The following is a 13,682-nucleotide window of genomic DNA, read 5'->3' as shown; positions in this document are numbered from 1 at the left end:
ATGTAAATAAAGAACTGTATTAATCCACGTCTGCATCTGTGTTGTAGAAAGAGGATCCCGGCCACCCATAACAATATCGTCTCCCTTGCTTACTTGCGGTAGAGGGTGCTACAGTGGAGCTTTGCGTCTCGCTATCTTGTTATTTTGAGGTTTTATGGCAAACGCGCTCACTAGAAGATAGGCATGATTCAGGAACTCATTGGCTCTTTTGTGTACTTGCTTACAGATCCCACTGGTTTGCAGCGCCGCCACCATAGCAAAATTGTTGTCTGTCACTTTCCCCGTGATTCTGCTGCTTTTCTTCCCCCAGATTCACGGCTTCAAGGGACCGCGCAGCCTCCCGCAGCCGCCCGCTGCTGCCACCAGGGCACCCCAGGAGGAGGGGTGGACGATGTGCCCTCACCCCTGCCGTCCCCATTCGACGACGCGATGGATGTGGATCCGTCGTAGCCATCGCCATCATCGTCCTAGGACACGCTCTAAGGCCTGGACGAGTGCCCTGGCGCAGTTTTCGGTAGGATGCTCCTATTGCCTCGCAAGCCAGATGACGGAGTACTGTCGGCAATACGCCGTTCTCCACAGTCACGGCTCCCGGCTTATCTCCACGTCCGGCATCCCGGCTGCCCCTCCCCCCTCTCCCCCCATTGTCGTTCGCATACTCACGACAACGGTGCAGCAATTGGAGGGGAGAGGAATGTGCTGGCATAAACTGTCGCCAGCACACCGATCGGCAAAGCGCCAGCGCACCGATCGGCAAAGATGAAGCGCGAAGATCGATTAGTAGGCGCTGGATCAAGCGTGCTTATCGCGAGAGTGGTCAGAGACACGCCCACAAGCAACAAGCCGCCAACATCCTCTTGACAGCATGTATTTAGGCCTGGAGGTCTCACTTTGAAACGTCTTTATTTAAATGTGTGTGTGTGTACTTAAATTGCAGAATGAGTGAGAAGATGAAACTTTTGCGTTAATTGATTCTGAAACAGCTGAGTAAAACTGAACGTGCTGAGGCAACTTTCTCTTTACTATTTCTCATCATGTCAACGCTGACCCACAATATTCTAGCGCAACGCAATCTGACTGCTCAAAAAATTATAACCTGACTTCAAATAATTAATACAAAACAAGCAGTCTTAACAATAACCTATACATTTCATTAAGCACTTACCTCACAAAAAAACTTCATTACGCTAACTACTGCAACACAGCGAGCGTCAAAACTGCCAGCTAAAGAAAAGATTCTAACTACTAAAGCCACTAACTCTTAATAGGCATGTTGTTAGCAAAGGAAAAATTTTGTTTCAAACCAAATAATGTATTTTCTATGTTAATCATGTGACATTCAGTTTACACACCACTATCAATCGTCATTGACATCTAGTACCAAGATATATAAACATGAATAACATTCAGTCTCCAAGTCGAACATGTACAGATCGTTAGCCTACGCTAACACTTCAGACCTCTGCCCTCCATCAATGCTAACTTCTCACATGTAACATCCATCACTGCTGCCTGTTCACCTCCAACTGCCCAACATTACTTCCATCACTGCTGGCGACTAACTTCCAACTGCCCAACAGTACTGGCGATTAACTTCCAACAACGAGTCCGACCAGCCACAGAGTCTCTTACAAAGAAAGCGCTACACAGCGCTGCCAACACAGAAGCAGCCCGCTTACAACTTACTCATCCAGTGTGGTGTCTGTTAGTTTACGCGCAGTTTGTCACAGGCTACGACCGTACATAATGACCAGATTAGTGACTATAACTGGAGTAGTTTATTTAAATCAGTCTGTAAGAGGGCTATTACTGAAGATCTCGTGCCCCAACACATGGACTCTATTGAAGTTAAGCAAAGGTCTCCAGTTCATGAAAATAAAGAACCGTAGTAATCCTCGTGTGCATCTCTGTTGTAGAAAGAGAATATCGGCCACCCATAACAGTATCATCTCCATTGCCTCGTGGAGATAGAAGACACTACAACTAGTCCACGTTCGAGCTCACTGATCTCTCCTGACCAACCCATTACGCTATTACTGATTCTCGGCTGACAACAAATCTCTCCCCACCTACTTTTACATTGGACCCTATACGATTGGCCAGAAACTAATACCTGCAGTGACATCTGCAGCTGCCAAACTAAACCACCACCTTGGAAGGTAGGAGACGAGGTACTGGGGGAAGTGAAGCTGTGAGGATGGGTCGTGAGTCGTGTTTGGGTAGCTCAGTCGGTAGAGCACTTGGTTCCGAGTTCGAGTCTCGGTCCGAAACACAGTTTTAAACTGGCAAGCAAGTTTCAGTACAGAGCACACAGCAAAACGAAAATTTCATTCTGCAAACCACACCCTGCCGTTCCCATCACTCTGCTACTAAGTGTCGGTAGCTCCCAGAAAGATCGTACACCATCAACTGAGACAGTACGTTTAGTGATGGTGACTTCCGACTTTACAGTACATAGTTGGAGTTCCACAGTGTTCTGCGAATTAAATTTTGATTAATTCAATTTAAAATGTCAATGAAGGTCAGCGACTGGAAACAGAATTCGCGTAACTGGACAGTGTGCCTGTTGTCTATACTGGGTAACCCTCCCACGGGTCATCAGGCGCATTTTCTCTGGTGTTTCAGCAGATATTTGAAATTTCGTTTTTGCAATGTGTAGCTAAGTCAGTCGAAACAAATACTGCTCATCTCTCGTCTGATTCCCAGTTCTGACGGAAAGCGTCGGTTTGTTTCCCGTTACAAACAAAATGATTTCTAAGTAGAGGTTTCACGTGATCATTCGGTAGAATGGTCCGAAATTAGTCTAGCGTGATATTCGTTTCAACGATATGTATTAACAGGGATAATAAAACACGAAGAACAGCCAGCAGCGACTGAACATCGCTTTTGCATGCCTGGGGCAGTCAGCGCTGGCCATGACGGTGCTGTCACTGCTAGAGTACTCAATACTCTTTGTGTTTTATTGTTCCTTCTAACGAATGTCGACAAAAGGAATATCGCACTAGACCAATATGGAATATTTCTGTCAAGTGGGCACGTAAAATTCCTATTTAAAAATCATTTCTTTATAACGAGAAACAAAACCCCGTTCCTCTCGACGCTGGGCGTGGCATTAAAGATGTAGCGAACAGTGTGTTTGTGCTGACTCCATCTATACATCGAAAAAACGAAACAGCAATGATCTGCTGAAACACCATAGAAAAAACGCCTGACGTCTCTTAGAACAGAGACGCTGCAAATGATACTCATGGTTACAATATATTTGTAGAACTGGAAATAGAAATGGAGGTAGAAGGGCTGCAATACTAAAACAAAGATCAGTACAAAATATGCCACGAAAATTGAACAGAAGGCGGTGATATATGTATTAACTGATTTTATTTGAATAATAGGTTACACATCTTGAACATGATTTTGTTATGGACAATTGTCTTGAGAGTTATCAATGTTTTAATCAATCAACAGTGATTACGACATCGTCATTTATATGAAACAATTTACCCGTATCGAGGTAATTTGACCTGGTACTCTGTAATGACACGAAGGTCATAACACAACGGGAAGCATAGGATGCCAGTGAGTATCGATGTCTACATTTGGATAAAACTAACTTCACAGGTAAACACAATTTTTAAAGATCAGTTGTTTCATATTTAAATCGTGATATTACACATTTTTAAAATGTTGAAGCTTTTTATTTAAATTTCTATATATTAATTTGTATTAATTGTTTCAAAGTTGTAGAGTTGTAAACGCTTTTATTTTAGATTATATTTTTGTTCTCTTTTGTTGTGTATAGCTTCGGTGGGATGTGATGTGAAAAGGACAGTCTTGACGAAAGAGCTATTGAACATGGAACTAATACTGCTGAAGACTGAAGGACCATTTGTTAATGCTTCAGCGTATGCATACATTTGTGAATATAGTTGTTTCAAACTTCACGAACTTTTTTATATTGTTTGGAAGCCACATCAATAACACAATAATTTCACCATTTAGCGTTTCACGTATCAGAAATACATCCAAGACCAGCATTATATGCACAGAAGCCAAAGAGTCCATCACCGAAATAAAAAGATAAGTATTATTTTAAAATTCTAGATGTGGATGAGGGATTCGATGAAGCTCACTTAAAATAAATGATCATTTTACATTTCTAAGACAGATAATTGAGCGTTAGCATCGACGAACGCCATTACACCTTAAACTGACATACCTCATTTCAAAATACTGTTTAAAGTAAGTAGAAAAACGGTGGTTTGTGCTCTCGCATCTGCTTTCATGTGATTAGTTTATGCAAAGGCTCCACCACGAAACTTATTATGCTACTGCAAATAGGAGGGCCTTCTGACTTTCAGAAAATAGTTCCAATGTTCGAAACGACTTCTCATCAGGAAATAGAGAACGAAAACTGGAATTGCAGACTGAAGGCTGATATAGTACTTACAAGTAAAAAAGCTTGGTAAGAGAAACAACATGTATTACGTAAATATTTACTTTGTAATGAATTAACACCCTTCCGTCTGAAGCAATTGGTGAAATGTACCTCGAGGTCTTCGGTTGATTTTAATGTTTAAGGGTAAAATTAAACGTAGAAAGAAATAATTCGTACCAGACTACCCGTAACAATCGACCGCGTCAGGATTAATACTGGAACAGATTTTCAGTTTAATAGAATGCGACCTTAAAATGTTGAGTGACTGCTCAGTGAGCCTTAGTAAGAATTTCGTAGTCCGGAACTTTATCCTACGTTACAAAAAGTGCCGACTATGTAGCACAGTGATTTTCACAAACAAGCACATAACGATCTGGACGCACGGAAGCTCAGAAGTACTGTATTCACTGACTAAACTGTTCACCCACTTGCAGGGAAAAGACGTATGAACTACTGTTATCATATAGCACGCATGGCCGGCTCTCGCTTGTCTAAGAAATTCTTCCGCATCATCAATGGAACCCGACCATCGAAAATAAGTTAGATGGTAGCCACTCAAAGTGACCTCACAGAAATCGGTCAGAAAATCAATAAACGAAACTTCATACCCAAGAATCAAACAGGAAGGAATCTGCAACTTAAAAACACATGGCGCAAGGAAAAAGACAGGCCTGACTGTAAAGGATGATGAAACTTTGGGATGATAAGAAGAACAATAAAGCCAGTGCTAATTAATGGTTCCACGTTCTCCTTACAAGACGAAACGATATATGAAGTAACATTACGGCAAACTACACTGCGTGATGTAAGGACTTCGTCCTTCCTCGAAATTTTACAATTCTTATAATTTGGAGGCAATCAGATCTTTCGAAGAGACTTAACTTGCAAACGGATCACGAAAGACTAGGCTTCAAAAATGAAGAAACCGTGTATCTAATCCCCACGATGTGCCACGTTAAATTATTAATTAGAGTTAATAACGGTCGTCTGTAATAAAATATGATGACTTTGTTTACTAATCTTCAAACAATAGAACACGCCGAAATATGTCCTCATTGCTACTGATATAATAATTATTCTAAAGAAGAAACAGTTTGTCTGTATTGATTCAGTACGAATCGTATCATAAATATAGAAAGCTCGTCTACAATTTATTCGGCCAACAATGGGTATTCACATGATCTATGTAACTTGACATCTGGTCACGTAAATTTAACTCGGCTCAACCAGAAACTCCCTAGAATTTACATCTTCCTGTTAAACCACGTCAAGTAACATGCTCCTTCATATAACAGCTTTAATACATCTGTCTTTAACTACGATGTGTCCATTTCCTGCAACTATTTCCTCACATGTCAACTTGGCTCACCCAAAACCATTACTGACTCCATGCTCTTGTTACCGCAAGCATTGTCGGTGCGACGTAACAATGGACCAGTCCCCAGAACAGACGCGTAATAACGTAAAACACTAGAACTAAAGATTACCGGCTACCGGATTCTATACCTAAGGGTAAAATGTCGATAACACTGTGTTTTCATAGTAGATATCAGCCAAGTGCCAGCTGGTGCGCCTACAGCGGTAACTTCTTTGCGCAATGGATTCAACAGCAAGTTCTGCTAATTCTGCAGTGTATTTAGCGACAAATTGATAGGAGTTTCCCTTTGACTGCTGAAATGCTGGATGTGAAATATTTGGATAAAATGCTGAAATAATGAGATTAAACTGGAGTAAGTACAGGTATTACATTGTTTGCATGTTGTACACAAAATAGTCTCAGACATAGGGATTGGTGTTCGTATTCCACGGAAACAACATCGGTTCTGCGAACAGTTTCGAATTGTCGCAACTTCCGCGTGTGGGTCGCTAATGACGCCCGCTCCCTTGCATACGTGGGTTGCCAGAGGGGATATTTCTTGCTGCGCGCCGGGCAGGGAGGAAGCGCCCCTGGCCGCCTGCCGACTGCGCCGCGGGCTGATGATGAATGATGATGATGATGATGACGGCCGCCGCCGCCTGACGAATGCGCCGTCCACGGCGCATGCGCCGACGCCGCCGGCGCATTGCTGCGCGGGCAGCATACGTGCGCGGCGCTTCTTGTCGCGGCTGAGAGCCAAGTTGGGGACGGCATTCACGGAAACTTGCCCCGCTCCCTTGTCGCCCGACCTCAAATGTCGCCCCGGCAGCACTTCTCAGCAGCCACTCGGGTTTCCTGTGCCGCTTCACGGCAGCTCGGGCCCGGTTCTTACCTCTGTTCGTGAGCTGCACGGCGAGAGCGAACTTTCGTGTCACGGCCCTTGCCCGGCAAGAGGACCTGTTAACGTAGTTGCAAACCTGCTCAGGTCAGAAATGGGGCAAAATACCGCGGAAATGTTACTGTCTCGCTAACGAGTATCAAATTTATTTTAAGTCATATGGTAAAGATCCGCTGGTACTCTGCGCACTTTTAATTTAAGTCAATAAGTACGTAAAAGAAAACGTTCTCCAACAGCCAATAGACTTCCTAATACTTTATAGGAACTTATGATTCGACAAGAACTCAATATGTGATGCAACAATTTTGTTCTGAAACCAGGTTGGTTTTATTCAGGATCGAGTACACCTTATTATCCCCCTTTCTTTTGGCTATAAAACCCTATTGTTCAAATGATCTCCGTTCAATGCGACGGCCTTACTCCCTCTTACTGGGAGGTTCTGTATGCCCACAAACTCTCGCTCTACTGGTGGCGTCGGAGCCAACGTCGCGCTGCGTGAACAACCTTTCCATCATCCACGTACTGCTTCCCCCGACCGGAGCAGGTGGAAGTAGGAAGGTGAGAGACGCGGGTCGTAACACGGACAGGAGACTAGCGGACACATGCATCTGAGTACTCCAATTCGTGGACGATTGTGTCAGCACTACCAACAGAGGTGCCCATTTGTGCAGCAAGGTGCTTCATTGTGATCCGTCGATCAAATGGCTCTGAGCACTATAGGACTTAACATCTGAGGTCATCAGTCCCCTAGAACTTAGAACTACTTAAACCTAACTAACCTAAGGACGTCATACACATCCATGCTCGAGGCAGGATTCGAACATGCGGCCGTAGTAGCACCGCGGTTCCAGACTGAAGCGCCTAGAATCGCTCGGCCACTTCGGCCGGCCACTCTGTCGATCACCTCGAATGAGAGTGTCCGCACGTTCCAACATTGCTGCAGTCGTAGCTGAGTGCGACCATCCGACACCTGGGAGAGCGGACAGCTTTGCACGATGGTGTTGCAATGATCACAGATGCTTCGTCCAACGACTCACCACGCCTTTTTCAATGGCAGGTCTCCGTAGACATTCTGAAAGCGCTTATGAATATCTGCGATACTCTGGTTTTTCACCAACAGAAACTCAATTAGAGCTCTCTGCTTGGAACGTACCTCCATTACAGACACCATTTTGAAAGCTTCCTATAGCGACACTATCAATCGGAACTTCGTCAAGATGTAGGAGCTGAAGCGGGAATATTCCACGATGTTCTTGAAAAATTCCGAATTTTTCAACCGAAATTTTTCGAGGAGAAAACCAAGTGTTGCTTTACTTACTGAGCGTCCCTCATTGATTAATATTACGCGTGGTCTTAAACCAGTGAAAACGATACAGATGTGATGATGATGATGATGATGATGATGATGATGTTTAGTTTGTTGGGCGCCCAACTGTGAAGTCATCAGCACCCGTACCAAGTCCAAATTTTTTACTCAGTCCAATTATTACACAGTCCAATTTTTACACAGTCCAATTTTTACACAATTCAATCTTAGCCACTGTGACGAATGATGATGTTGATGATGATGAAATGATGAGGATAACACAAACACCCGGTATCTGGGCAGACGATACAGATGTGATCCTATGATACTTCAATCTTAAAAGATGTGTACGTAATCCAAGTGAGTCACGAGCCAGACAGTTAGACAAAATTAGAAGTTCTGCTGGGTGTATGGTGGGTGACTATCCGGTCTGCTGAGCGCTGTTGGCAAGTGGGGTGCACTCAGCCCTTGTGAGGCAGGCTGAGGAGGAGCAGCGGCTCCGGACTCGTAAACAGACATGCGGCTGCGAGAGCGGTGTGCTGACCACGTGCCCTCCCTAACCGCATCCAGTGACGCCTCTAGGCTGAGGATGACACGGCAGCCGGTCGGTACAATTGGGCCTTCGTGGCCTGTTCGGACGGAGTTTAGTTTATTCAGTTTAGTTTGTTGTACTGAGTACTGTAACATTTAGTCCGTCGCAATGTAACATTTACCTTCAGATATTGAATACGTTTCCTGGCAGTAGTTTCGTAATAAAGAAATTTAATAAAACCTCCTACCTAGACTGAGTTTCTCTGATTTATTCCCTTAAATAAATACGGTAACAAGGAAGCAGAGTTAAATATTTCGACAATTTGATAATGAACTACCCTATATTGTTAGCTTAGTCTAGTCTAGAAATATTGTCCTCGATCTTACCGCTCTTACGAACAAATTACTCATATTAATATTTTTTTCTTTTTTATTAAATACGTATATTAATAGAAAGTGACTGTTTTTATAACCTGAAAAAAGTACATCCTTCTCTGTATATTTATTCTTTCTAATGGAAATGTAAATGAGCGTTTGGCGTCATTGGCCAGCTGGCCCCTTCCGTGGCAGGTCCGGCCGCCTTGGTGCAGGTCTTCTTACATTCGACGTCACATTGGGCGACCTGCTCACCGGATGGGAATGAAATGATGATGAAGACCACACAACTCCCAGTCCCTTAGCGGAGAAAATCCTCGACCCAGCCGGGAATCGAATCCGGGCGCACAGGACGGCAATCCGTCACGCTGATCACTCAGCTACCGACGCGGACATTCTTTCTAATGCAACAGAGCACTTAATGAATTCAAAAAGTCTTTATAATTGCCAAAACTGAACACATAGAGGCTACTTCACTTCAATTCACACAGAGAAAATTTTTGCAAGTTGCACGCAATTAATAAATGAAGAAACATTTCCCATTTTATGCGTAGGCTCGCAACTACAATTTTTTCCTATAAGAGAAAGTTTACTCAGTTAACACAGGGTGATACTGAAAAAGACGTTATGGTGCCTCTAGTTACCTTTTTCTCCCTATCATTCCCAACTCTTGTGTGCAGAGAGCAGAGCAGGCTGTTGTAGAACTTCCTTCTTTTGAGGAAAATATCCCAAAAGGCAGGAAGTGTAGCAGAAGGAATCCCAGTTGGTAATGTTTGGGAGGGGATCCCGTCTGATGACCAAGGCAAACCTCCAGAAAACCAGAGACAGAGAGAGAGAGAGTAATGAGACTCTGCGCTTGTCAGAGCTCGTTTCCGCTGGCGACCAAAAGACTGTTCATCTCATGTTCAGGCAAGAGCAACGTTAAACGCTGAGTGCCGATAGTTTGACGGGACTTCACGCCACATCCTTCATTTGTACAAAAAATATTAATAAAGAAATTCTGTAAAAATATACGCACAATCCTTTACATTTTTCATTACAAGTACGTTTCCTGCAGTAGTTATAGTGCTATGTGACTTCGTTATTTTCGTGTAATTTTCGAACAATGGAATGTTCTTTGGAGTAATTCAAATGGTTCAAATGGCTCTGAGCACTATGGGACTTAACGTCTAAGGTCATCAGTCCCCTAGAACTTAGAACTACTTAAACCTAACTAACCTAAGGACATCACACACATCCATGCCCGAGGCAGGATTCGAACCTGCGACCGTAGCAGTCGCGCGGTTCCGGACTGCGCGCCTAGAACCGCTAGACCAACGCCGCCAGCTTGGAGTAATTGTTCAGCATCTTGTAAGATGACACTTTCGTTCAAAATGTGTAAGAACAATATTGAATATTAACAAAAACTATGATGTGAAAATAGAAATTACGAGAAAACAAAGAGAATCTAAAACTTAAAGAAGGGATAAGACCATCAACGCACTCGTTTCATTGCGTAAAAGTGAATATAAACATTTAACAATAGGCTCACCGTTGTGGAAATACACAAATTATTCTTTCGTTTTAACATTCAAACATGTTCCACCACAGTTGTCATCCTCCACGGTTTTTTTTTATTTCTCTGAAATACATACATGCAGACTCTATTTAGGTTAGTAAATATGTTACATCGAATTTTATTGTTATTTAAATTATACAAGGTGGTCCATTGATAGTGAGGGGCCAAATATCTCACAAAATAAGCATCAAACAAAAAAACTTCAAAGAACGAAACTCGTCTAACTTTAAGGCGGAAACCAGATGGCGCTATAATTGGCCCGCTAGATGGCGCTGCCATAGATCAAACGGTTATCAACTGCGTTTTTTAAAAATAGGAACCCCCATTTTTTAATTCATATTCGTGTAGTACTAAAGAAATATGAATGTTTTAGTTGGACCACTTTTTTCGCTTTGTGATAGATGGCGCTGTAATAGTCACAAACGTGTAAGTACGTGATATCACGTAACATTCTGCCATTGCGGACGATATCTGCTTCGTGATACATTACCCGTGTTAAAATGGACCGTTTACCAATTGCGGAAAACGTCGATATCGTGTTGATGTATGGATATTGTGATAAAAATGCCCAACGGGCGTGGGCTATGTATGCTGCTCGGTATCCTGGACGACATTATCCAATTGTCCGGATCGTTCGCCGAATAGTTACGTTATTTAAAGAAACAGGAAGTGTTCAGTCACATGTGTAACGTCAATCACGACCTGCAAAAAAATGGTTCAAATTGCTCTGAGCACTATGGGACTTAACATCTATGATCATCAGTCCCCTAGAACTTAGAAATACTTAAACCTAACTAACCTAAGGACAGCACACAACACCCAGTCATCACGAGGCTGAACCCGCCGGGACTCGAACCCGGCAACCTGGGCGTGGGAAGCGAGAATGCTACCGTACGACCACAAGCTGCGGACTCACGACCTGCAACAAATGATGATGCCCAAGTAGGTGTTTTAGCTGCTGTCGCGGCTAATCCGCACATCAGCAGCAGACAAGTTGCGCAAGAATCAGGAATCTCAAAAACGTTAGTGTTGAGAATGCTACATCAACATCGATTGCACCCGCACCATATTTCTATTCACCAGGAATTGCATGGCGACGACTTTGAACGTCGTGCACGGTACTGCCACTGGGCTCAAGTGGAATTACAGGACGATGACAGATTTTTTGTACACGTTCTATTTAGCGACTTGGCGGGTTAATGTATGGTGCGGCATTATGGGAGGAAGGATAATTGGCCCTCATTTTATCGATGGCAATCTAAATGGTGCGATGTATGCCGATTCCCTACGTAATGTTCTACCGATGTTACTACAACATGTTTCACTGCATGACAGAATGGGGATGTACTTCCAACATGATGGAAGTCCATCACATAGCTCGCGTGCGGTTGAAGCGGTATTGAATAGCATATTTCACGACAGATGTCTTGGTGGTCGAAGCACCATACCATGGCCCGCACGTTCGCCGGATCTGACGTCCCCGGATTTCTTTCTGTGGGGAAAGTTTGGGATATATACTATCGTGATCCACCGACAACGCCTGACAACATGCGTCAGCGCATTGTCAATGCATGTGCGAACATTACGGAAGGCGAACTACTCGCTGTTGAGGGGAATCTCGTTACACGTATTTCCAAATGCATTGAGGTCGACGGACATCATTTGGAGCATTTATTGCATTAATGTGTTATTTACGGGTAATCATGCGTTCTCAGACATGATTAGTTCACAAAGGTACATGTATCACATTGGAACAACCGAAATACAATATTCAAACGTAACTACGTCCTGTATTTTAATTTAAAAAACCTACCTGTTACCAACTGTTCGTCTAAAATTGTGCGCCATAAGTTTGTGACTATTACAGCGCCATCTGTCAAAAATCGAAAAAAGAGGTCCAACTAAAACATTCATATTTCTTTACGTACTACACGAATGGGGATTCCAATTTAAAAAAAAAAAAACGCAGATTATATCCGTTTGACCTATGGCAGGGCCATCTAGCGGGCCAACCATAGCGCCATCTGGTATTCACCTTTAAGCTAGACAGGTTTCGTTCTTTGTAGTTTTTTCGTTTGACGCTTATTTCGTGAGATATTTGGCCCGGTCACGATCAATGGACCACCCTGTACATTCAATTTACCTTTTATTTTACACAGAAAAACAAACCTATCACAGCTCGGGACTAGGCAAATAGTACATTTCACAGATTGGATTATAAACAAATTTTCAGTGCAGACAGCATCCTAACATAGTGTATTAATTTAGGCTGATTTCAGTTCGCAGCCACAGCACACACAATGTGAAGGGAGAAAGAGATTGCTGATCACGAAGAAAAGGAAATACCAACTTCATAATCACATACTCGGTAAGTGTATATCTGCCATAGTGTGGCAGAGTGTCGAGGAAAGACAACTGATTTCTGTATCCAATCACTCTGGTAAGCCACAGGATCTTTCTGAAAAAGGCGGGTTTTCAGCCACACCACCTCAGGGTGTAGACGTATGCAGTCTAACATGCCACGTCTGCTTATTTTCTAACCCCAGAATCGTTATTCCACGATCAAAATGCTCTGTTTTGTAGAGTCGCGTCTGACAAAAAGTCTTCATACTAGAGCTGTTTTCCAAAATAAACAGTACTTTGAATTCCGTTGCGTCAGCAGCTATTGGTCCGTATAAAGGCTTTGCCACTCATATATCTCTTGATTAACAATACCGTATCCTTTTTATTCCATTAAGTGAGTAAAGAACGTATATTATTTTCTAAAAATGTAAGGAGTCAATAGATCTGGCTGATTATAACTTGCAAATCTTCACGCATTTAACCAAATCACTTTGTACACTCACCAGTATCCGATTCTGACTCCACTACACTGACAGACTGCTCTTAACTTCCTTTGGAATATTTGGTTCCCATACTTGTACGTTCTGACTCAGTGCTTCTGATAACCGGTTCTCTACAAAGGATTCAGTTCGTACGAACTGCTCCTCTTTCCCTCTGTGGCTGCCATTACAAAATGTTTCTCATTTGTTCATTAAAATCAGTCTGCATCGACATTCTCTGATCTAGGTAACTTACATTATCAGGTCTCAGATACAAATGAGCGCTATTCTTTAATACCGAGCCCAACTCCCCATCACAATCATCAACTACTACAATTTCGAAATTTTTCGCAAAGTGTAATAGCAGTCTGGCTTTGAAACGTTGCCACTTTCGATTTCT

The sequence above is a fragment of the Schistocerca gregaria genome, chromosome 7 (genome assembly GCF_023897955.1).
Source record: "Schistocerca gregaria isolate iqSchGreg1 chromosome 7, iqSchGreg1.2, whole genome shotgun sequence".
NCBI lineage: Eukaryota > Metazoa > Arthropoda > Insecta > Orthoptera > Acrididae > Schistocerca > Schistocerca gregaria.
The sequence above is the reverse complement of the archived record's forward strand: the minus strand, read 5'-3'. Positions refer to the sequence as shown.